At 53.4% G+C, this 19095-nt stretch overlaps 45 non-coding genes across 45 annotated transcripts; 39 read left to right on the top strand and 6 right to left on the bottom strand.

The window, feature by feature from the left end:
* Positions 1-8: 8 nt before the first annotated feature.
* Trnav-aac (transfer RNA valine (anticodon AAC)) lies at positions 9-81 on the top strand. Its single transcript has one exon. It is a non-coding gene; the product is annotated as a tRNA-Val (tRNA).
* Positions 82-275: 194 nt separating this feature from the next.
* On the bottom strand, positions 276-347 carry Trnap-agg (transfer RNA proline (anticodon AGG)). Its single transcript has one exon. It is a non-coding gene; the product is annotated as a tRNA-Pro (tRNA).
* A 402-nt stretch (positions 348-749) lies between these two features.
* Positions 750-822, top strand: Trnav-cac (transfer RNA valine (anticodon CAC)). The gene has a single exon. It is a non-coding gene; the product is annotated as a tRNA-Val (tRNA).
* Positions 823-980: 158 nt separating this feature from the next.
* On the top strand, positions 981-1053 carry Trnav-aac (transfer RNA valine (anticodon AAC)). The gene has a single exon. It is a non-coding gene; the product is annotated as a tRNA-Val (tRNA).
* Positions 1054-1721: 668 nt separating this feature from the next.
* Positions 1722-1794, top strand: Trnav-cac (transfer RNA valine (anticodon CAC)). The gene has a single exon. It is a non-coding gene; the product is annotated as a tRNA-Val (tRNA).
* Positions 1795-1952: 158 nt separating this feature from the next.
* Positions 1953-2025, top strand: Trnav-aac (transfer RNA valine (anticodon AAC)). Its single transcript has one exon. It is a non-coding gene; the product is annotated as a tRNA-Val (tRNA).
* A 668-nt stretch (positions 2026-2693) lies between these two features.
* On the top strand, positions 2694-2766 carry Trnav-cac (transfer RNA valine (anticodon CAC)). Its single transcript has one exon. It is a non-coding gene; the product is annotated as a tRNA-Val (tRNA).
* Positions 2767-2924: 158 nt separating this feature from the next.
* Trnav-aac (transfer RNA valine (anticodon AAC)) lies at positions 2925-2997 on the top strand. The gene has a single exon. It is a non-coding gene; the product is annotated as a tRNA-Val (tRNA).
* Positions 2998-3665: 668 nt separating this feature from the next.
* Trnav-cac (transfer RNA valine (anticodon CAC)) lies at positions 3666-3738 on the top strand. The gene has a single exon. It is a non-coding gene; the product is annotated as a tRNA-Val (tRNA).
* Positions 3739-3896: 158 nt separating this feature from the next.
* Trnav-aac (transfer RNA valine (anticodon AAC)) lies at positions 3897-3969 on the top strand. Its single transcript has one exon. It is a non-coding gene; the product is annotated as a tRNA-Val (tRNA).
* A 194-nt stretch (positions 3970-4163) lies between these two features.
* Positions 4164-4235, bottom strand: Trnap-agg (transfer RNA proline (anticodon AGG)). Its single transcript has one exon. It is a non-coding gene; the product is annotated as a tRNA-Pro (tRNA).
* Positions 4236-4637: 402 nt separating this feature from the next.
* Positions 4638-4710, top strand: Trnav-cac (transfer RNA valine (anticodon CAC)). Its single transcript has one exon. It is a non-coding gene; the product is annotated as a tRNA-Val (tRNA).
* Positions 4711-4868: 158 nt separating this feature from the next.
* Trnav-aac (transfer RNA valine (anticodon AAC)) lies at positions 4869-4941 on the top strand. Its single transcript has one exon. It is a non-coding gene; the product is annotated as a tRNA-Val (tRNA).
* A 668-nt stretch (positions 4942-5609) lies between these two features.
* Positions 5610-5682, top strand: Trnav-cac (transfer RNA valine (anticodon CAC)). The gene has a single exon. It is a non-coding gene; the product is annotated as a tRNA-Val (tRNA).
* Positions 5683-5840: 158 nt separating this feature from the next.
* On the top strand, positions 5841-5913 carry Trnav-aac (transfer RNA valine (anticodon AAC)). Its single transcript has one exon. It is a non-coding gene; the product is annotated as a tRNA-Val (tRNA).
* Positions 5914-6581: 668 nt separating this feature from the next.
* On the top strand, positions 6582-6654 carry Trnav-cac (transfer RNA valine (anticodon CAC)). The gene has a single exon. It is a non-coding gene; the product is annotated as a tRNA-Val (tRNA).
* A 158-nt stretch (positions 6655-6812) lies between these two features.
* Trnav-aac (transfer RNA valine (anticodon AAC)) lies at positions 6813-6885 on the top strand. Its single transcript has one exon. It is a non-coding gene; the product is annotated as a tRNA-Val (tRNA).
* A 668-nt stretch (positions 6886-7553) lies between these two features.
* On the top strand, positions 7554-7626 carry Trnav-cac (transfer RNA valine (anticodon CAC)). The gene has a single exon. It is a non-coding gene; the product is annotated as a tRNA-Val (tRNA).
* Positions 7627-7784: 158 nt separating this feature from the next.
* Positions 7785-7857, top strand: Trnav-aac (transfer RNA valine (anticodon AAC)). The gene has a single exon. It is a non-coding gene; the product is annotated as a tRNA-Val (tRNA).
* A 668-nt stretch (positions 7858-8525) lies between these two features.
* On the top strand, positions 8526-8598 carry Trnav-cac (transfer RNA valine (anticodon CAC)). The gene has a single exon. It is a non-coding gene; the product is annotated as a tRNA-Val (tRNA).
* A 158-nt stretch (positions 8599-8756) lies between these two features.
* On the top strand, positions 8757-8829 carry Trnav-aac (transfer RNA valine (anticodon AAC)). Its single transcript has one exon. It is a non-coding gene; the product is annotated as a tRNA-Val (tRNA).
* A 668-nt stretch (positions 8830-9497) lies between these two features.
* On the top strand, positions 9498-9570 carry Trnav-cac (transfer RNA valine (anticodon CAC)). Its single transcript has one exon. It is a non-coding gene; the product is annotated as a tRNA-Val (tRNA).
* Positions 9571-9728: 158 nt separating this feature from the next.
* On the top strand, positions 9729-9801 carry Trnav-aac (transfer RNA valine (anticodon AAC)). Its single transcript has one exon. It is a non-coding gene; the product is annotated as a tRNA-Val (tRNA).
* A 668-nt stretch (positions 9802-10469) lies between these two features.
* Trnav-cac (transfer RNA valine (anticodon CAC)) lies at positions 10470-10542 on the top strand. The gene has a single exon. It is a non-coding gene; the product is annotated as a tRNA-Val (tRNA).
* Positions 10543-10700: 158 nt separating this feature from the next.
* Positions 10701-10773, top strand: Trnav-aac (transfer RNA valine (anticodon AAC)). The gene has a single exon. It is a non-coding gene; the product is annotated as a tRNA-Val (tRNA).
* A 194-nt stretch (positions 10774-10967) lies between these two features.
* Trnap-agg (transfer RNA proline (anticodon AGG)) lies at positions 10968-11039 on the bottom strand. The gene has a single exon. It is a non-coding gene; the product is annotated as a tRNA-Pro (tRNA).
* A 401-nt stretch (positions 11040-11440) lies between these two features.
* Trnav-cac (transfer RNA valine (anticodon CAC)) lies at positions 11441-11513 on the top strand. The gene has a single exon. It is a non-coding gene; the product is annotated as a tRNA-Val (tRNA).
* Positions 11514-11671: 158 nt separating this feature from the next.
* On the top strand, positions 11672-11744 carry Trnav-aac (transfer RNA valine (anticodon AAC)). The gene has a single exon. It is a non-coding gene; the product is annotated as a tRNA-Val (tRNA).
* Positions 11745-12412: 668 nt separating this feature from the next.
* Trnav-cac (transfer RNA valine (anticodon CAC)) lies at positions 12413-12485 on the top strand. The gene has a single exon. It is a non-coding gene; the product is annotated as a tRNA-Val (tRNA).
* A 158-nt stretch (positions 12486-12643) lies between these two features.
* On the top strand, positions 12644-12716 carry Trnav-aac (transfer RNA valine (anticodon AAC)). The gene has a single exon. It is a non-coding gene; the product is annotated as a tRNA-Val (tRNA).
* Positions 12717-13384: 668 nt separating this feature from the next.
* Trnav-cac (transfer RNA valine (anticodon CAC)) lies at positions 13385-13457 on the top strand. Its single transcript has one exon. It is a non-coding gene; the product is annotated as a tRNA-Val (tRNA).
* Positions 13458-13615: 158 nt separating this feature from the next.
* Positions 13616-13688, top strand: Trnav-aac (transfer RNA valine (anticodon AAC)). Its single transcript has one exon. It is a non-coding gene; the product is annotated as a tRNA-Val (tRNA).
* Positions 13689-13882: 194 nt separating this feature from the next.
* On the bottom strand, positions 13883-13954 carry Trnap-agg (transfer RNA proline (anticodon AGG)). The gene has a single exon. It is a non-coding gene; the product is annotated as a tRNA-Pro (tRNA).
* Positions 13955-14356: 402 nt separating this feature from the next.
* Trnav-cac (transfer RNA valine (anticodon CAC)) lies at positions 14357-14429 on the top strand. The gene has a single exon. It is a non-coding gene; the product is annotated as a tRNA-Val (tRNA).
* A 158-nt stretch (positions 14430-14587) lies between these two features.
* On the top strand, positions 14588-14660 carry Trnav-aac (transfer RNA valine (anticodon AAC)). The gene has a single exon. It is a non-coding gene; the product is annotated as a tRNA-Val (tRNA).
* A 668-nt stretch (positions 14661-15328) lies between these two features.
* Positions 15329-15401, top strand: Trnav-cac (transfer RNA valine (anticodon CAC)). The gene has a single exon. It is a non-coding gene; the product is annotated as a tRNA-Val (tRNA).
* A 158-nt stretch (positions 15402-15559) lies between these two features.
* Positions 15560-15632, top strand: Trnav-aac (transfer RNA valine (anticodon AAC)). Its single transcript has one exon. It is a non-coding gene; the product is annotated as a tRNA-Val (tRNA).
* Positions 15633-16299: 667 nt separating this feature from the next.
* Positions 16300-16372, top strand: Trnav-cac (transfer RNA valine (anticodon CAC)). Its single transcript has one exon. It is a non-coding gene; the product is annotated as a tRNA-Val (tRNA).
* A 158-nt stretch (positions 16373-16530) lies between these two features.
* Trnav-aac (transfer RNA valine (anticodon AAC)) lies at positions 16531-16603 on the top strand. The gene has a single exon. It is a non-coding gene; the product is annotated as a tRNA-Val (tRNA).
* A 194-nt stretch (positions 16604-16797) lies between these two features.
* On the bottom strand, positions 16798-16869 carry Trnap-agg (transfer RNA proline (anticodon AGG)). The gene has a single exon. It is a non-coding gene; the product is annotated as a tRNA-Pro (tRNA).
* A 402-nt stretch (positions 16870-17271) lies between these two features.
* Positions 17272-17344, top strand: Trnav-cac (transfer RNA valine (anticodon CAC)). The gene has a single exon. It is a non-coding gene; the product is annotated as a tRNA-Val (tRNA).
* Positions 17345-17502: 158 nt separating this feature from the next.
* On the top strand, positions 17503-17575 carry Trnav-aac (transfer RNA valine (anticodon AAC)). The gene has a single exon. It is a non-coding gene; the product is annotated as a tRNA-Val (tRNA).
* A 194-nt stretch (positions 17576-17769) lies between these two features.
* Positions 17770-17841, bottom strand: Trnap-agg (transfer RNA proline (anticodon AGG)). Its single transcript has one exon. It is a non-coding gene; the product is annotated as a tRNA-Pro (tRNA).
* Positions 17842-18243: 402 nt separating this feature from the next.
* Trnav-cac (transfer RNA valine (anticodon CAC)) lies at positions 18244-18316 on the top strand. Its single transcript has one exon. It is a non-coding gene; the product is annotated as a tRNA-Val (tRNA).
* A 158-nt stretch (positions 18317-18474) lies between these two features.
* Positions 18475-18547, top strand: Trnav-aac (transfer RNA valine (anticodon AAC)). Its single transcript has one exon. It is a non-coding gene; the product is annotated as a tRNA-Val (tRNA).
* Positions 18548-19095: the final 548 nt, after the last annotated feature.

Below are 19095 nucleotides of genomic sequence, written 5' to 3'. Positions count from 1 at the left end.
CATAAGCAGTTTCCGTGGTGTAGCGGTTATCACGTCTGCCTAACACGCAGAAGGTCCCCGGTTCGATCCCGGGCGGAAACACTTTTTCATCACTTTAAGCGAGACTTACTAACATGCATCTGCTACCATCTGTACCCGAAACCTTCGTAACTGCCTTCACGCGTCGGACCAGAGTGTCAATTGCTCACATCAAATAAGAAATTCATTTGATATTGGCGGCGAGCTTTTTGCGCTGACTCAGCCACTGACGTGCGATCAGTTTGCACAAAACGCTAGGGCTCGTCCGGGATTTGAACCCGGGACCTCCTGCACCCTAAGCAGGAATCATACCCCTAGACCAACGAGCCCTGTGACACGTCGCATGCCAGTTACTCCAGTCCCTCGATGTCTTCCAGGGTGCTCTGGAAGTCTCGTGTAGGCTGGCGGGATGGAGGCGGCGCGAATTCCCGCGGTCGGCGGCCTTCCTGGGCTATTGGTACCTTCATGTAGAGCTGCCGCTAGGCGCGCACTGCCTGCTGCTAAGGAGGTGATTGTTTTTGCTGATGTGACTTGCAATAACGACTGCGCGAAACGCCGCTATCTCGTTAGGGGTGCTACGGCAGACACCCTCTCGGGCACCCCGAAGACTTCTTGAGCCCTCGGCTGCAATGGGTTTCAGGCTGTCAAAAGAACTATGGTGTGTGCATGCGCGGACGAGAGAAAGGCTGGGGCGTATTCGAGTGCACAAGGATGGACTGAGCGTGTCCGTCGTTTCCGTAGTGTAGCGGTTATCACGTCTGCTTCACACGCAGAAGGTCCCCGGTTCGATCCCGGTCGGGAACAGTATTTTCCTGCCTATGTCGTATTGTACTCCAGTGAGCCTCGTCGTGTGTGCATCTGCTGCATGTCCCTTCGTTTTGCAAGTACCACATGTATTGAATTTTTTAGTTACGATGGCAACATCACTACAAGTTGTCTATGAAGTAAGGTGCACATAAGCAGTTTCCGTGGTGTAGCGGTTATCACGTCTGCCTAACACGCAGAAGGTCCCCGGTTCGATCCCGGGCGGAAACACTTTTTCATCACTTTAAGCGAGACTTACTAACACGCATCTGCTACCATCTGTACCCGAAACCTTCGTAACTGCCTTCACGCGTCGGACCAGAGTGTCAATTGCTCACATCAAATAAGAAATTCATTTGATATTGGCGGCGAGCTTTTTGCGCTGACTCAGCCACTGACGTGCGATCAGTTTGCACAAAACGCTAGGGCTCGACCGGTATTTGAACCCGGGACCTCCTGCACCCTAAGCAGGAATCATACCCCTAGACCAACGAGCCCTGTGACACGTCGCATGCCAGTTACTCCAGTCCCTCGATGTCTTCCAGGGTGCTCTGGAAGTCTCGTGTAGGCTTGCGGGATGGAGGCGGCGCGAATTCCCGCGGTCGGCGGCCTTCCTGGGCTATTGGTACCTTCATGTAGAGCTGCCGCTGGGCGCGCACTGCCTGCTGCTAAGGAGGTGATTGTTTTTGCTGATGTGACTTGCAATAACGACTGCGCGAAACGCCGCTATCTCGTTAGGGGTGCTACGGCAGACACCCTCTCGGGCACCCCGAAGACTTCTTGAGCCCTCGGCTGCGATGGGTTTCAGGCTGTCAAAAGAACTATGGTGTGTGCATGCGCGGACGAGAGAAAGGCTGAGGCGTATTCGAGTGCACAAGGAGGGACTGAGCGTGTCCGTCGTTTCCGTAGTGTAGCGGTTATCACGTCTGCTTCACACGCAGAAGGTCCCCGGTTCGATCCCGGGCGGGAACAGTATTTTCCTGCCTATGTCGTATTGTACTCCAGTGAGCCTCGTCGTGTGTGCATCTGCTGCATGTCCCTTCGTTTTGCAAGTACCACATTTATTGAATTTTTTAGTTACGATGGCAACATCACTACAAGTTGTCTATGAAGTAAGGTGCACATAAGCAGTTTCCGTGGTGTAGCGGTTATCACGTCTGCCTAACACGCAGAAGTTCCCCGGTTCGATCCCGGGCGGAAACACTTTTTCATCACTTTAAGCGAGACTTACTAACATGCATCTGCTACCATCTGTACCCGAAACCTTCGTAACTGCCTTCACGCGTCGGACCAGAGTGTCAATTGCTCACATCAAATAAGAAATTCATTTGATATTGGCGGCGAGCTTTTTGCGCTGACTCAGCCACTGACGTGCGATCAGTTTGCACAAAACGCTAGGGCTCGACCGGTATTTGAACCCGGGACCTCCTGCACCCTAAGCAGGAATCATACCCCTAGACCAACGAGCCCTGTGACACGTCGCATGCCAGTTACTCCAGTCCCTCGATGTCTTCCAGGGTGCTCTGGAAGTCTCGTGTAGGCTGGCGGGATGGAGGCGGCGCGAATTCCCGCGGACGGCGGCCTTCCTGGGCTATTGGTACCTTCATGTAGAGCTGCCGCTGGGCGCGCACTGCCAGCTGCTAAGGAGGTGATTGTTTTTGCTGATGTGACTTGCAATAACGACTGCGCGAAACGCCGCTATCTCGTTAGGGGTGCTACGGCAGACACCCTCTCGGGCACCCCGAAGACTTCTTGAGCCCTCGGCTGCAATGGGTTTCAGGCTGTCAAAAGAACTATGGTGTGTGCATGCGCGGACGAGAGAAAGGCTGGGGCGTATTCGAGTGCACAAGGATGGACTGAGCGTGTCCGTCGTTTCCGTAGTGTAGCGGTTATCACGTCTGCTTCACACGCAGAAGGTCCCCGGTTCGATCCCGGGCGGGAACAGTATTTTCCTGCCTATGTCGTATTGTACTCCAGTGAGCCTCGTCGTGTGTGCATCTGCTGCATGTCCCTTCGTTTTGCAAGTACCACATTTATTGAATTTTTTAGTTACGATGGCAACATCACTACAAGTTGTCTATGAAGTAAGGTGCACATAAGCAGTTTCCGTGGTGTAGCGGTTATCACGTCTGCCTAACACGCAGAAGGTCCCCGGTTCGATCCCGGGCGGAAACACTTTTTCATCACTTTAAGCGAGACTTACTAACATGCATCTGCTACCATCTGTACCCGAAACCTTCGTAACTGCCTTCACGCGTCGGACCAGAGTGTCAATTGCTCACATCAAATAAGAAATTCATTTGATATTGGCGGCGAGCTTTTTGCGCTGACTCAGCCACTGACGTGCGATCAGTTTGCACAAAACGCTAGGGCTCGACCGGTATTTGAACCCGGGACCTCCTGCACCCTAAGCAGGAATCATACCCCTAGACCAACGAGCCCTGTGACACGTCGCATGCCAGTTACTCCAGTCCCTCGATGTCTTCCAGGGTGCTCTGGAAGTCTCGTGTAGGCTGGCGGGATGGAGGCGGCGCGAATTCCCGCGGTCGGCGGCCTTCCTGGGCTATTGGTACCTTCATGTAGAGCTGCCGCTAGGCGCGCACTGCCTGCTGCTAAGGAGGTGATTGTTTTTGCTGATGTGACTTGCAATAACGACTGCGCGAAACGCCGCTATCTCGTTAGGGGTGCTACGGCAGACACCCTCTCGGGCACCCCGAAGACTTCTTGAGCCCTCGGCTGCAATGGGTTTCAGGCTGTCAAAAGAACTATGGTGTGTGCATGCGCGGACGAGAGAAAGGCTGAGGCGTATTCGAGTGCACAAGGATGGACTGAGCGTGTCCGTCGTTTCCGTAGTGTAGCGGTTATCACGTCTGCTTCACACGCAGAAAGTCCCCGGTTCGATCCCGGTCGGGAACAGTATTTTCCTGCCTATGTCGTATTGTACTCCAGTGAGCCTCGTCGTGTGTGCATCTGCTGCATGTCCCTTCGTTTTGCAAGTACCACATTTATTGAATTTTTTAGTTACGATGGCAACATCACTACAAGTTGTCTATGAAGTAAGGTGCACATAAGCAGTTTCCGTGGTGTAGCGGTTATCACGTCTGCCTAACACGCAGAAGGTCCCCGGTTCGATCCCGGGCGGAAACACTTTTTCATCACTTTAAGCGAGACTTACTAACATGCATCTGCTACCATCTGTACCCGAAACCTTCGTAACTGCCTTCACGCGTCGGACCAGAGTGTCAATTGCTCACATCAAATAAGAAATTCATTTGATATTGGCGGCGAGCTTTTTGCGCTGACTCAGCCACTGACGTGCGATCAGTTTGCACAAAACGCTAGGGCTCGTCCGGGATTTGAACCCGGGACCTCCTGCACCCTAAGCAGGAATCATACCCCTAGACCAACGAGCCCTGTGACACGTCGCATGCCAGTTACTCCAGTCCCTCGATGTCTTCCAGGGTGCTCTGGAAGTCTCGTGTAGGCTGGCGGGATGGAGGCGGCGCGAATTCCCGCGGTCGGCGGCCTTCCTGGGCTATTGGTACCTTCATGTAGAGCTGCCGCTAGGCGCGCACTGCCTGCTGCTAAGGAGGTGATTGTTTTTGCTGATGTGACTTGCAATAACGACTGCGCGAAACGCCGCTATCTCGTTAGGGGTGCTACGGCAGACACCCTCTCGGGCACCCCGAAGACTTCTTGAGCCCTCGGCTGCAATGGGTTTCAGGCTGTCAAAAGAACTATGGTGTGTGCATGCGCGGACGAGAGAAAGGCTGAGGCGTATTCGAGTGCACAAGGATGGACTGAGCGTGTCCGTCGTTTCCGTAGTGTAGCGGTTATCACGTCTGCTTCACACGCAGAAGGTCCCCGGTTCGATCCCGGTCGGGAACAGTATTTTCCTGCCTATGTCGTATTGTACTCCAGTGAGCCTCGTCGTGTGTGCATCTGCTGCATGTCCCTTCGTTTTGCAAGTACCACATTTATTGAATTTTTTAGTTACGATGGCAACATCACTACAAGTTGTCTATGAAGTAAGGTGCACATAAGCAGTTTCCGTGGTGTAGCGGTTATCACGTCTGCCTAACACGCAGAAGGTCCCCGGTTCGATCCCGGGCGGAAACACTTTTTCATCACTTTAAGCGAGACTTACTAACATGCATCTGCTACCATCTGTACCCGAAACCTTCGTAACTGCCTTCACGCGTCGGACCAGAGTGTCAATTGCTCACATCAAATAAGAAATTCATTTGATATTGGCGGCGAGCTTTTTGCGCTGACTCAGCCACTGACGTGCGATCAGTTTGCACAAAACGCTAGGGCTCGACCGGTATTTGAACCCGGGACCTCCTGCACCCTAAGCAGGAATCATACCCCTAGACCAACGAGCCCTGTGACACGTCGCATGCCAGTTACTCCAGTCCCTCGATGTCTTCCAGGGTGCTCTGGAAGTCTCGTGTAGGCTGGCGGGATGGAGGCGGCGCGAATTCCCGCGGTCGGCGGCCTTCCTGGGCTATTGGTACCTTCATGTAGAGCTGCCGCTGGGCGCGCACTGCCAGCTGCTAAGGAGGTGATTGTTTTTGCTGATGTGACTTGCAATAACGACTGCGCGAAACGCCGCTATCTCGTTAGGGGTGCTACGGCAGACACCCTCTCGGGCACCCCGAAGACTTCTTGAGCCCTCGGCTGCGATGGGTTTCAGGCTGTCAAAAGAACTATGGTGTGTGCATGCGCGGACGAGAGAAAGGCTGAGGCGTATTCGAGTGCACAAGGAGGGACTGAGCGTGTCCGTCGTTTCCGTAGTGTAGCGGTTATCACGTCTGCTTCACACGCAGAAGGTCCCCGGTTCGATCCCGGGCGGGAACAGTATTTTCCTGCCTATGTCGTATTGTACTCCAGTGAGCCTCGTCGTGTGTGCATCTGCTGCATGTCCCTTCGTTTTGCAAGTACCACATTTATTGAATTTTTTAGTTACGATGGCAACATCACTACAAGTTGTCTATGAAGTAAGGTGCACATAAGCAGTTTCCGTGGTGTAGCGGTTATCACGTCTGCCTAACACGCAGAAGTTCCCCGGTTCGATCCCGGGCGGAAACACTTTTTCATCACTTTAAGCGAGACTTACTAACATGCATCTGCTACCATCTGTACCCGAAACCTTCGTAACTGCCTTCACGCGTCGGACCAGAGTGTCAATTGCTCACATCAAATAAGAAATTCATTTGATATTGGCGGCGAGCTTTTTGCGCTGACTCAGCCACTGACGTGCGATCAGTTTGCACAAAACGCTAGGGCTCGACCGGTATTTGAACCCGGGACCTCCTGCACCCTAAGCAGGAATCATACCCCTAGACCAACGAGCCCTGTGACACGTCGCATGCCAGTTACTCCAGTCCCTCGATGTCTTCCAGGGTGCTCTGGAAGTCTCGTGTAGGCTGGCGGGATGGAGGCGGCGCGAATTCCCGCGGTCGGCGGCCTTCCTGGGCTATTGGTACCTTCATGTAGAGCTGCCGCTGGGCGCGCACTGCCAGCTGCTAAGGAGGTGATTGTTTTTGCTGATGTGACTTGCAATAACGACTGCGCGAAACGCCGCTATCTCGTTAGGGGTGCTACGGCAGACACCCTCTCGGGCACCCCGAAGACTTCTTGAGCCCTCGGCTGCAATGGGTTTCAGGCTGTCAAAAGAACTATGGTGTGTGCATGCGCGGACGAGAGAAAGGCTGGGGCGTATTCGAGTGCACAAGGATGGACTGAGCGTGTCCGTCGTTTCCGTAGTGTAGCGGTTATCACGTCTGCTTCACACGCAGAAGGTCCCCGGTTCGATCCCGGTCGGGAACAGTATTTTCCTGCCTATGTCGTATTGTACTCCAGTGAGCCTCGTCGTGTGTGCATCTGCTGCATGTCCCTTCGTTTTGCAAGTACCACATTTATTGAATTTTTTAGTTACGATGGCAACATCACTACAAGTTGTCTATGAAGTAAGGTGCACATAAGCAGTTTCCGTGGTGTAGCGGTTATCACGTCTGCCTAACACGCAGAAGGTCCCCGGTTCGATCCCGGGCGGAAACACTTTTTCATCACTTTAAGCGAGACTTACTAACATGCATCTGCTACCATCTGTACCCGAAACCTTCGTAACTGCCTTCACGCGTCGGACCAGAGTGTCAATTGCTCACATCAAATAAGAAATTCATTTGATATTGGCGGCGAGCTTTTTGCGCTGACTCAGCCACTGACGTGCGATCAGTTTGCACAAAACGCTAGGGCTCGACCGGTATTTGAACCCGGGACCTCCTGCACCCTAAGCAGGAATCATACCCCTAGACCAACGAGCCCTGTGACACGTCGCATGCCAGTTACTCCAGTCCCTCGATGTCTTCCAGGGTGCTCTGGAAGTCTCGTGTAGGCTTGCGGGATGGAGGCGGCGCGAATTCCCGCGGTCGGCGGCCTTCCTGGGCTATTGGTACCTTCATGTAGAGCTGCCGCTGGGCGCGCACTGCCTGCTGCTAAGGAGGTGATTGTTTTTGCTGATGTGACTTGCAATAACGACTGCGCGAAACGCCGCTATCTCGTTAGGGGTGCTACGGCAGACACCCTCTCGGGCACCCCGAAGACTTCTTGAGCCCTCGGCTGCGATGGGTTTCAGGCTGTCAAAAGAACTATGGTGTGTGCATGCGCGGACGAGAGAAAGGCTGAGGCGTATTCGAGTGCACAAGGAGGGACTGAGCGTGTCCGTCGTTTCCGTAGTGTAGCGGTTATCACGTCTGCTTCACACGCAGAAGGTCCCCGGTTCGATCCCGGGCGGGAACAGTATTTTCCTGCCTATGTCGTATTGTACTCCAGTGAGCCTCGTCGTGTGTGCATCTGCTGCATGTCCCTTCGTTTTGCAAGTACCACATTTATTGAATTTTTTAGTTACGATGGCAACATCACTACAAGTTGTCTATGAAGTAAGGTGCACATAAGCAGTTTCCGTGGTGTAGCGGTTATCACGTCTGCCTAACACGCAGAAGTTCCCCGGTTCGATCCCGGGCGGAAACACTTTTTCATCACTTTAAGCGAGACTTACTAACATGCATCTGCTACCATCTGTACCCGAAACCTTCGTAACTGCCTTCACGCGTCGGACCAGAGTGTCAATTGCTCACATCAAATAAGAAATTCATTTGATATTGGCGGCGAGCTTTTTGCGCTGACTCAGCCACTGACGTGCGATCAGTTTGCACTAAACGCTAGGGCTCGACCGGTATTTGAACCCGGGACCTCCTGCACCCTAAGCAGGAATCATACCCCTAGACCAACGAGCCCTGTGACACGTCGCATGCCAGTTACTCCAGTCCCTCGATGTCTTCCAGGGTGCTCTGGAAGTCTCGTGTAGGCTGGCGGGATGGAGGCGGCGCGAATTCCCGCGGTCGGCGGCCTTCCTGGGCTATTGGTACCTTCATGTAGAGCTGCCGCTGGGCGCGCACTGCCTGCTGCTAAGGAGGTGATTGTTTTTGCTGATGTGACTTGCAATAACGACTGCGCGAAACGCCGCTATCTCGTTAGGGGTGCTACGGCAGACACCCTCTCGGGCACCCCGAAGACTTCTTGAGCCCTCGGCTGCAATGGGTTTCAGGCTGTCAAAAGAACTATGGTGTGTGCATGCGCGGACGAGAGAAAGGCTGGGGCGTATTCGAGTGCACAAGGATGGACTGAGCGTGTCCGTCGTTTCCGTAGTGTAGCGGTTATCACGTCTGCTTCACACGCAGAAGGTCCCCGGTTCGATCCCGGTCGGGAACAGTATTTTCCTGCCTATGTCGTATTGTACTCCAGTGAGCCTCGTCGTGTGTGCATCTGCTGCATGTCCCTTCGTTTTGCAAGTACCACATTTATTGAATTTTTTAGTTACGATGGCAACATCACTACAAGTTGTCTATGAAGTAAGGTGCACATAAGCAGTTTCCGTGGTGTAGCGGTTATCACGTCTGCCTAACACGCAGAAGGTCCCCGGTTCGATCCCGGGCGGAAACACTTTTTCATCACTTTAAGCGAGACTTACTAACATGCATCTGCTACCATCTGTACCCGAAACCTTCGTAACTGCCTTCACGCGTCGGACCAGAGTGTCAATTGCTCACATCAAATAAGAAATTCATTTGATATTGGCGGCGAGCTTTTTGCGCTGACTCAGCCACTGACGTGCGATCAGTTTGCACAAAACGCTAGGGCTCGACCGGTATTTGAACCCGGGACCTCCTGCACCCTAAGCAGGAATCATACCCCTAGACCAACGAGCCCTGTGACACGTCGCATGCCAGTTACTCCAGTCCCTCGATGTCTTCCAGGGTGCTCTGGAAGTCTCGTGTAGGCTGGCGGGATGGAGGCGGCGCGAATTCCCGCGGTCGGCGGCCTTCCTGGGCTATTGGTACCTTCATGTAGAGCTGCCGCTAGGCGCGCACTGCCTGCTGCTAAGGAGGTGATTGTTTTTGCTGATGTGACTTGCAATAACGACTGCGCGAAACGCCGCTATCTCGTTAGGGGTGCTACGGCAGACACCCTCTCGGGCACCCCGAAGACTTCTTGAGCCCTCGGCTGCAATGGGTTTCAGGCTGTCAAAAGAACTATGGTGTGTGCATGCGCGGACGAGAGAAAGGCTGGGGCGTATTCGAGTGCACAAGGATGGACTGAGCGTGTCCGTCGTTTCCGTAGTGTAGCGGTTATCACGTCTGCTTCACACGCAGAAGGTCCCCGGTTCGATCCCGGTCGGGAACAGTATTTTCCTGCCTATGTCGTATTGTACTCCAGTGAGCCTCGTCGTGTGTGCATCTGCTGCATGTCCCTTCGTTTTGCAAGTACCACATTTATTGAATTTTTTAGTTACGATGGCAACATCACTACAAGTTGTCTATGAAGTAAGGTGCACATAAGCAGTTTCCGTGGTGTAGCGGTTATCACGTCTGCCTAACACGCAGAAGGTCCCCGGTTCGATCCCGGGCGGAAACACTTTTTCATCACTTTAAGCGAGACTTACTAACATGCATCTGCTACCATCTGTACCCGAAACCTTCGTAACTGCCTTCACGCGTCGGACCAGAGTGTCAATTGCTCACATCAAATAAGAAATTCATTTGATATTGGCGGCGAGCTTTTTGCGCTGACTCAGCCACTGACGTGCGATCAGTTTGCACAAAACGCTAGGGCTCGACCGGTATTTGAACCCGGGACCTCCTGCACCCTAAGCAGGAATCATACCCCTAGACCAACGAGCCCTGTGACACGTCGCATGCCAGTTACTCCAGTCCCTCGATGTCTTCCAGGGTGCTCTGGAAGTCTCGTGTAGGCTGGCGGGATGGAGGCGGCGCGAATTCCCGCGGTCGGCGGCCTTCCTGGGCTATTGGTACCTTCATGTAGAGCTGCCGCTAGGCGCGCACTGCCTGCTGCTAAGGAGGTGATTGTTTTTGCTGATGTGACTTGCAATAACGACTGCGCGAAACGCCGCTATCTCGTTAGGGGTGCTACGGCAGACACCCTCTCGGGCACCCCGAAGACTTCTTGAGCCCTCGGCTGCAATGGGTTTCAGGCTGTCAAAAGAACTATGGTGTGTGCATGCGTGGACGAGAGAAAGGCTGAGGCGTATTCGAGTGCACAAGGATGGACTGAGCGTGTCCGTCGTTTCCGTAGTGTAGCGGTTATCACGTCTGCTTCACACGCAGAAAGTCCCCGGTTCGATCCCGGTCGGGAACAGTATTTTCCTGCCTATGTCGTATTGTACTCCAGTGAGCCTCGTCGTGTGTGCATCTGCTGCATGTCCCTTCGTTTTGCAAGTACCACATTTATTGAATTTTTTAGTTACGATGGCAACATCACTACAAGTTGTCTATGAAGTAAGGTGCACATAAGCAGTTTCCGTGGTGTAGCGGTTATCACGTCTGCCTAACACGCAGAAGGTCCCCGGTTCGATCCCGGGCGGAAACACTTTTTCATCACTTTAAGCGAGACTTACTAACATGCATCTGCTACCATCTGTACCCGAAACCTTCGTAACTGCCTTCACGCGTCGGACCAGAGTGTCAATTGCTCACATCAAATAAGAAATTCATTTGATATTGGCGGCGAGCTTTTTGCGCTGACTCAGCCACTGACGTGCGATCAGTTTGCACAAAACGCTAGGGCTCGTCCGGGATTTGAACCCGGGACCTCCTGCACCCTAAGCAGGAATCATACCCCTAGACCAACGAGCCCTGTGACACGTCGCATGCCAGTTACTCCAGTCCCTCGATGTCTTCCAGGGTGCTCTGGAAGTCTCGTGTAGGCTGGCGGGATGGAGGCGGCGCGAATTCCCGCGGTCGGCGGCCTTCCTGGGCTATTGGTACCTTCATGTAGAGCTGCCGTAGGCGCGCACTGCCTGCTGCTAAGGAGGTGATTGTTTTTGCTGATGTGACTTGCAATAACGACTGCGCGAAACGCCGCTATCTCGTTAGGGGTGCTACGGCAGACACCCTCTCGGGCACCCCGAAGACTTCTTGAGCCCTCGGCTGCGATGGGTTTCAGGCTGTCAAAAGAACTATGGTGTGTGCATGCGCGGACGAGAGAAAGGCTGAGGCGTATTCGAGTGCACAAGGAGGGACTGAGCGTGTCAGTCGTTTCCGTAGTGTAGCGGTTATCACGTCTGCTTCACACGCAGAAGGTCCCCGGTTCGATCCCGGGCGGGAACAGTATTTTCCTGCCTATGTCGTATTGTACTCCAGTGAGCCTCGTCGTGTGTGCATCTGCTGCATGTCCCTTCGTTTTGCAAGTACCACATTTATTGAATTTTTTAGTTACGATGGCAACATCACTACAAGTTGTCTATGAAGTAAGGTGCACATAAGCAGTTTCCGTGGTGTAGCGGTTATCACGTCTGCCTAACACGCAGAAGGTCCCCGGTTCGATCCCGGGCGGAAACACTTTTTCATCACTTTAAGCGAGACTTACTAACATGCATCTGCTACCATCTGTACCCGAAACCTTCGTAACTGCCTTCACGCGTCGGACCAGAGTGTCAATTGCTCACATCAAATAAGAAATTCATTTGATATTGGCGGCGAGCTTTTTGCGCTGACTCAGCCACTGACGTGCGATCAGTTTGCACAAAACGCTAGGGCTCGACCGGTATTTGAACCCGGGACCTCCTGCACCCTAAGCAGGAATCATACCCCTAGACCAACGAGCCCTGTGACACGTCGCATGCCAGTTACTCCAGTCCCTCGATGTCTTCCAGGGTGCTCTGGAAGTCTCGTGTAGGCTGGCGGGATGGAGGCGGCGCGAATTCCCGCGGTCGGCGGCCTTCCTGGGCTATTGGTACCTTCATGTAGAGCTGCCGCTGGGCGCGCACTGCCAGCTGCTAAGGAGGTGATTGTTTTTGCTGATGTGACTTGCAATAACGACTGCGCGAAACGCCGCTATCTCGTTAGGGGTGCTACGGCAGACACCCTCTCGGGCACCCCGAAGACTTCTTGAGCCCTCGGCTGCAATGGGTTTCAGGCTGTCAAAAGAACTATGGTGTGTGCATGCGCGGACGAGAGAAAGGCTGAGGCGTATTCGAGTGCACAAGGATGGACTGAGCGTGTCCGTCGTTTCCGTAGTGTAGCGGTTATCACGTCTGCTTCACACGCAGAAGGTCCCCGGTTCGATCCCGGTCGGGAACAGTATTTTCCTGCCTATGTCGTATTGTACTCCAGTGAGCCTCGTCGTGTGTGCATCTGCTGCATGTCCCTTCGTTTTGCAAGTACCACATTTATTGAATTTTTTAGTTACGATGGCAACATCACTACAAGTTGTCTATGAAGTAAGGTGCACATAAGCAGTTTCCGTGGTGTAGCGGTTATCACGTCTGCCTAACACGCAGAAGGTCCCCGGTTCGATCCCGGGCGGAAACACTTTTTCATCACTTTAAGCGAGACTTACTAACATGCATCTGCTACCATCTGTACCCGAAACCTTCGTAACTGCCTTCACGCGTCGGACCAGAGTGTCAATTGCTCACATCAAATAAGAAATTCATTTGATATTGGCGGCGAGCTTTTTGCGCTGACTCAGCCACTGACGTGCGATCAGTTTGCACAAAACGCTAGGGCTCGACCGGTATTTGAACCCGGGACCTCCTGCACCCTAAGCAGGAATCATACCCCTAGACCAACGAGCCCTGTGACACGTCGCATGCCAGTTACTCCAGTCCCTCGATGTCTTCCAGGGTGCTCTGGAAGTCTCGTGTAGGCTGGCGGGATGGAGGCGGCGCGAATTCCCGCGGTCGGCGGCCTTCCTGGGCTATTGGTACCTTCATGTAGAGCTGCCGCTAGGCGCGCACTGCCTGCTGCTAAGGAGGTGATTGTTTTTGCTGATGTGACTTGCAATAACGACTGCGCGAAACGCCGCTATCTCGTTAGGGGTGCTACGGCAGACACCCTCTCGGGCACCCCGAAGACTTCTTGAGCCCTCGGCTGCAATGGGTTTCAGGCTGTCAAAAGAACTATGGTGCGTGCATGCGCGGACGAGAGAAAGGCTGAGGCGTATTCGAGTGCACAAGGATGGACTGAGCGTGTCCGTCGTTTCCGTAGTGTAGCGGTTATCACGTCTGCTTCACACGCAGAAGGTCCCCGGTTCGATCCCGGTCGGGAACAGTATTTTCCTGCCTATGTCGTATTGTACTCCAGTGAGCCTCGTCGTGTGTGCATCTGCTGCATGTCCCTTCGTTTTGCAAGTACCACATTTATTGAATTTTTTAGTTACGATGGCAACATCACTACAAGTTGTCTATGAAGTAAGGTGCACATAAGCAGTTTCCGTGGTGTAGCGGTTATCACGTCTGCCTAACACGCAGAAGGTCCCCGGTTCGATCCCGGGCGGAAACACTTTTTCATCACTTTAAGCGAGACTTACTAACATGCATCTGCTACCATCTGTACCCGAAACCTTCGTAACTGCCTTCACGCGTCGGACCAGAGTGTCAATTGCTCACATCAAATAAGAAATTCATTTGATATTGGCGGCGAGCTTTTTGCGCTGACTCAGCCACTGACGTGCGATCAGTTTGCACAAAACGCTAGGGCTCGTCCGGGATTTGAACCCGGGACCTCCTGCACCCTAAGCAGGAATCATACCCCTAGACCAACGAGCCCTGTGACACGTCGCATGCCAGTTACTCCAGTCCCTCGATGTCTTCCAGGGTGCTCTGGAAGTCTCGTGTAGGCTGGCGGGATGGAGGCGGCGCGAATTCCCGCGGTCGGCGGCCTTCCTGGGCTATTGGTACCTTCATGTAGAGCTGCCGCTAGGCGCGCACTGCCTGCTGCTAAGGAGGTGATTGTTTTTGCTGATGTGACTTGCAATAACGACTGCGCGAAACGCCGCTATCTCGTTAGGGGTGCTACGGCAGACACCCTCTCGGGCACCCCGAAGACTTCTTGAGCCCTCGGCTGCGATGGGTTTCAGGCTGTCAAAAGAACTATGGTGTGTGCATGCGCGGACGAGAGAAAGGCTGAGGCGTATTCGAGTGCACAAGGAGGGACTGAGCGTGTCCGTCGTTTCCGTAGTGTAGCGGTTATCACGTCTGCTTCACACGCAGAAGGTCCCCGGTTCGATCCCGGGCGGGAACAGTATTTTCCTGCCTATGTCGTATTGTACTCCAGTGAGCCTCGTCGTGTGTGGATCTGCTGCATGTCCCTTCGTTTTGCAAGTACCACATTTATTGAATTTTTTAGTTACGATGGCAACATCACTACAAGTTGTCTATGAAGTAAGGTGCACATAAGCAGTTTCCGTGGTGTAGCGGTTATCACGTCTGCCTAACACGCAGAAGTTCCCCGGTTCGATCCCGGGCGGAAACACTTTTTCATCACTTTAAGCGAGACTTACTAACATGCATCTGCTACCATCTGTACCCGAAACCTTCGTAACTGCCTTCACGCGTCGGACCAGAGTGTCAATTGCTCACATCAAATAAGAAATTCATTTGATATTGGCGGCGAGCTTTTTGCGCTGACTCAGCCACTGACGTGCGATCAGTTTGCACAAAACGCTAGGGCTCGACCGGTATTTGAACCCGGGACCTCCTGCACCCTAAGCAGGAATCATACCCCTAGACCAACGAGCCCTGTGACACGTCGCATGCCAGTTACTCCAGTCCCTCGATGTCTTCCAGGGTGCTCTGGAAGTCTCGTGTAGGCTGGCGGGATGGAGGCGGCGCGAATTCCCGCGGTCGGCGGCCTTCCTGGGCTATTGGTACCTTCATGTAGAGCTGCCGCTGGGCGCGCACTGCCAGCTGCTAAGGAGGTGATTGTTTTTGCTGATGTGACTTGCAATAACGACTGCGCGAAACGCCGCTATCTCGTTAGGGGTGCTACGGCAGACACCCTCTCGGGCACCCCGAAGACTTCTTGAGCCCTCGGCTGCAATGGGTTTCAGGCTGTCAAAAGAACTATGGTGTGTGCATGCGCGGACGAGAGAAAGGCTGAGGCGTATTCGAGTGCACAAGGATGGACTGAGCGTGTCCGTCGTTTCCGTAGTGTAGCGGTTATCACGTCTGCTTCACACGCAGAAGGTCCCCGGTTCGATCCCGGTCGGGAACAGTATTTTCCTGCCTATGTCGTATTGTACTCCAGTGAGCCTCGTCGTGTGTGCATCTGCTGCATGTCCCTTCGTTTTGCAAGTACCACATTTATTGAATTTTTTAGTTACGATGGCAACATCACTACAAGTTGTCTATGAAGTAAGGTGCACATAAGCAGTTTCCGTGGTGTAGCGGTTATCACGTCTGCCTAACACGCAGAAGGTCCCCGGTTCGATCCCGGGCGGAAACACTTTTTCATCACTTTAAGCGAGACTTACTAACATGCATCTGCTACCATCTGTACCCGAAACCTTCGTAACTGCCTTCACGCGTCGGACCAGAGTGTCAATTGCTCACATCAAATAAGAAATTCATTTGATATTGGCGGCGAGCTTTTTGCGCTGACTCAGCCACTGACGTGCGATCAGTTTGCACAAAACGCTAGGGCTCGACCGGTATTTGAACCCGGACCTCCTGCACCCTAAGCAGGAATCATACCCCTAGACCAACGAGCCCTGTGACACGTCGCATGCCAGTTACTCCAGTCCCTCGATGTCTTCCAGGGTGCTCTGGAAGTCTCGTGTAGGCTGGCGGGATGGAGGCGGCGCGAATTCCCGCGGTCGGCGGCCTTCCTGGGCTATTGGTACCTTCATGTAGAGCTGCCGCTAGGCGCGCACTGCCTGCTGCTAAGGAGGTGATTGTTTTTGCTGATGTGACTTGCAATAACGACTGCGCGAAACGCCGCTATCTCGTTAGGGGTGCTACGGCAGACACCCTCTCGGGCACCCCGAAGACTTCTTGAGCCCTCGGCTGCAATGGGTTTCAGGCTGTCAAAAGAACTATGGTGTGTGCATGCGCGGACGAGAGAAAGGCTGAGGCGTATTCGAGTGCACAAGGATGGACTGAGCGTGTCCGTCGTTTCCGTAGTGTAGCGGTTATCACGTCTGCTTCACACGCAGAAGGTCCCCGGTTCGATCCCGGTCGGGAACAGTATTTTCCTGCCTATGTCGTATTGTACTCCAGTGAGCCTCGTCGTGTGTGCATCTGCTGCATGTCCCTTCGTTTTGCAAGTACCACATTTATTGAATTTTTTAGTTACGATGGCAACATCACTACAAGTTGTCTATGAAGTAAGGTGCACATAAGCAGTTTCCGTGGTGTAGCGGTTATCACGTCTGCCTAACACGCAGAAGGTCCCCGGTTCGATCCCGGGCGGAAACACTTTTTCATCACTTTAAGCGAGACTTACTAACATGCATCTGCTACCATCTGTACCCGAAACCTTCGTAACTGCCTTCACGCGTCGGACCAGAGTGTCAATTGCTCACATCAAATAAGAAATTCATTTGATATTGGCGGCGAGCTTTTTGCGCTGACTCAGCCACTGACGTGCGATCAGTTTGCACAAAACGCTAGGGCTCGTCCGGGATTTGAACCCGGGACCTCCTGCACCCTAAGCAGGAATCATACCCCTAGACCAACGAGCCCTGTGACACGTCGCATGCCAGTTACTCCAGTCCCTCGATGTCTTCCAGGGTGCTCTGGAAGTCTCGTGTAGGCTGGCGGGATGGAGGCGGCGCGAATTCCCGCGGTCGGCGGCCTTCCTGGGCTATTGGTACCTTCATGTAGAGCTGCCGCTAGGCGCGCACTGCCTGCTGCTAAGGAGGTGATTGTTTTTGCTGATGTGACTTGCAATAACGACTGCGCGAAACGCCGCTATCTCGTTAGGGGTGCTACGGCAGACACCCTCTCGGGCACCCCGAAGACTTCTTGAGCCCTCGGCTGCGATGGGTTTCAGGCTGTCAAAAGAACTATGGTGTGTGCATGCGCGGACGAGAGAAAGGCTGAGGCGTATTCGAGTGCACAAGGAGGGACTGAGCGTGTCCGTCGTTTCCGTAGTGTAGCGGTTATCACGTCTGCTTCACACGCAGAAGGTCCCCGGTTCGATCCCGGGCGGGAACAGTATTTTCCTGCCTATGTCGTATTGTACTCCAGTGAGCCTCGTCGTGTGTGCATCTGCTGCATGTCCCTTCGTTTTGCAAGTACCACATTTATTGAATTTTTTAGTTACGATGGCAACATCACTACAAGTTGTCTATGAAGTAAGGTGCACATAAGCAGTTTCCGTGGTGTAGCGGTTATCACGTCTGCCTAACACGCAGAAGGTCCCCGGTTCGATCCCGGGCGGAAACACTTTTTCATCACTTTAAGCGAGACTTACTAACATGCATCTGCTACCATCTGTACCCGAAACCTTCGTAACTGCCTTCACGCGTCGGACCAGAGTGTCAATTGCTCACATCAAATAAGAAATTCATTTGATATTGGCGGCGAGCTTTTTGCGCTGACTCAGCCACTGACGTGCGATCAGTTTGCACAAAACGCTAGGGCTCGTCCGGGATTTGAACCCGGGACCTCCTGCACCCTAAGCAGGAATCATACCCCTAGACCAACGAGCCCTGTGACACGTCGCATGCCAGTTACTCCAGTCCCTCGATGTCTTCCAGGGTGCTCTGGAAGTCTCGTGTAGGCTGGCGGGATGGAGGCGGCGCGAATTCCCGCGGTCGGCGGCCTTCCTGGGCTATTGGTACCTTCATGTAGAGCTGCCGCTAGGCGCGCACTGCCTGCTGCTAAGGAGGTGATTGTTTTTGCTGATGTGACTTGCAATAACGACTGCGCGAAACGCCGCTATCTCGTTAGGGGTGCTACGGCAGACACCCTCTCGGGCACCCCGAAGACTTCTTGAGCCCTCGGCTGCGATGGGTTTCAGGCTGTCAAAAGAACTATGGTGTGTGCATGCGCGGACGAGAGAAAGGCTGAGGCGTATTCGAGTGCACAAGGAGGGACTGAGCGTGTCCGTCGTTTCCGTAGTGTAGCGGTTATCACGTCTGCTTCACACGCAGAAGGTCCCCGGTTCGATCCCGGGCGGGAACAGTATTTTCCTGCCTATGTCGTATTGTACTCCAGTGAGCCTCGTCGTGTGTGCATCTGCTGCATGTCCCTTCGTTTTGCAAGTACCACATTTATTGAATTTTTTAGTTACGATGGCAACATCACTACAAGTTGTCTATGAAGTAAGGTGCACATAAGCAGTTTCCGTGGTGTAGCGGTTATCACGTCTGCCTAACACGCAGAAGGTCCCCGGTTCGATCCCGGGCGGAAACACTTTTTCATCACTTTAAGCGAGACTTACTAACATGCATCTGCTACCATCTGTACCCGAAACCTTCGTAACTGCCTTCACGCGTCGGACCAGAGTGTCAATTGCTCACATCAAATAAGAAATTCATTTGATATTGGCGGCGAGCTTTTTGCGCTGACTCAGCCACTGACGTGCGATCAGTTTGCACAAAACGCTAGGGCTCGACCGGTATTTGAACCCGGGACCTCCTGCACCCTAAGCAGGAATCATACCCCTAGACCAACGAGCCCTGTGACACGTCGCATGCCAGTTACTCCAGTCCCTCGATGTCTTCCAGGGTGCTCTGGAAGTCTCGTGTAGGCTGGCGGGATGGAGGCGGCGCGAATTCCCGCGGTCGGCGGCCTTCCTGGGCTATTGGTACCTTCATGTAGAGCTGCCGCTAGGCGCGCACTGCCTGCTGCTAAGGAGGTGATTGTTTTTGCTGATGTGACTTGCAATAACGACTGCGCGAAACGCCGCTATCTCGTTAGGGGTGCTACGGCAGACACCCTCTCGGGCACCCCGAAGACTT

This window comes from Schistocerca cancellata, chromosome 2, assembly GCF_023864275.1.
Source record: "Schistocerca cancellata isolate TAMUIC-IGC-003103 chromosome 2, iqSchCanc2.1, whole genome shotgun sequence".
Lineage (NCBI taxonomy): Eukaryota > Metazoa > Arthropoda > Insecta > Orthoptera > Acrididae > Schistocerca > Schistocerca cancellata.
This window is presented reverse-complemented; position numbering and strand designations above follow the sequence as displayed.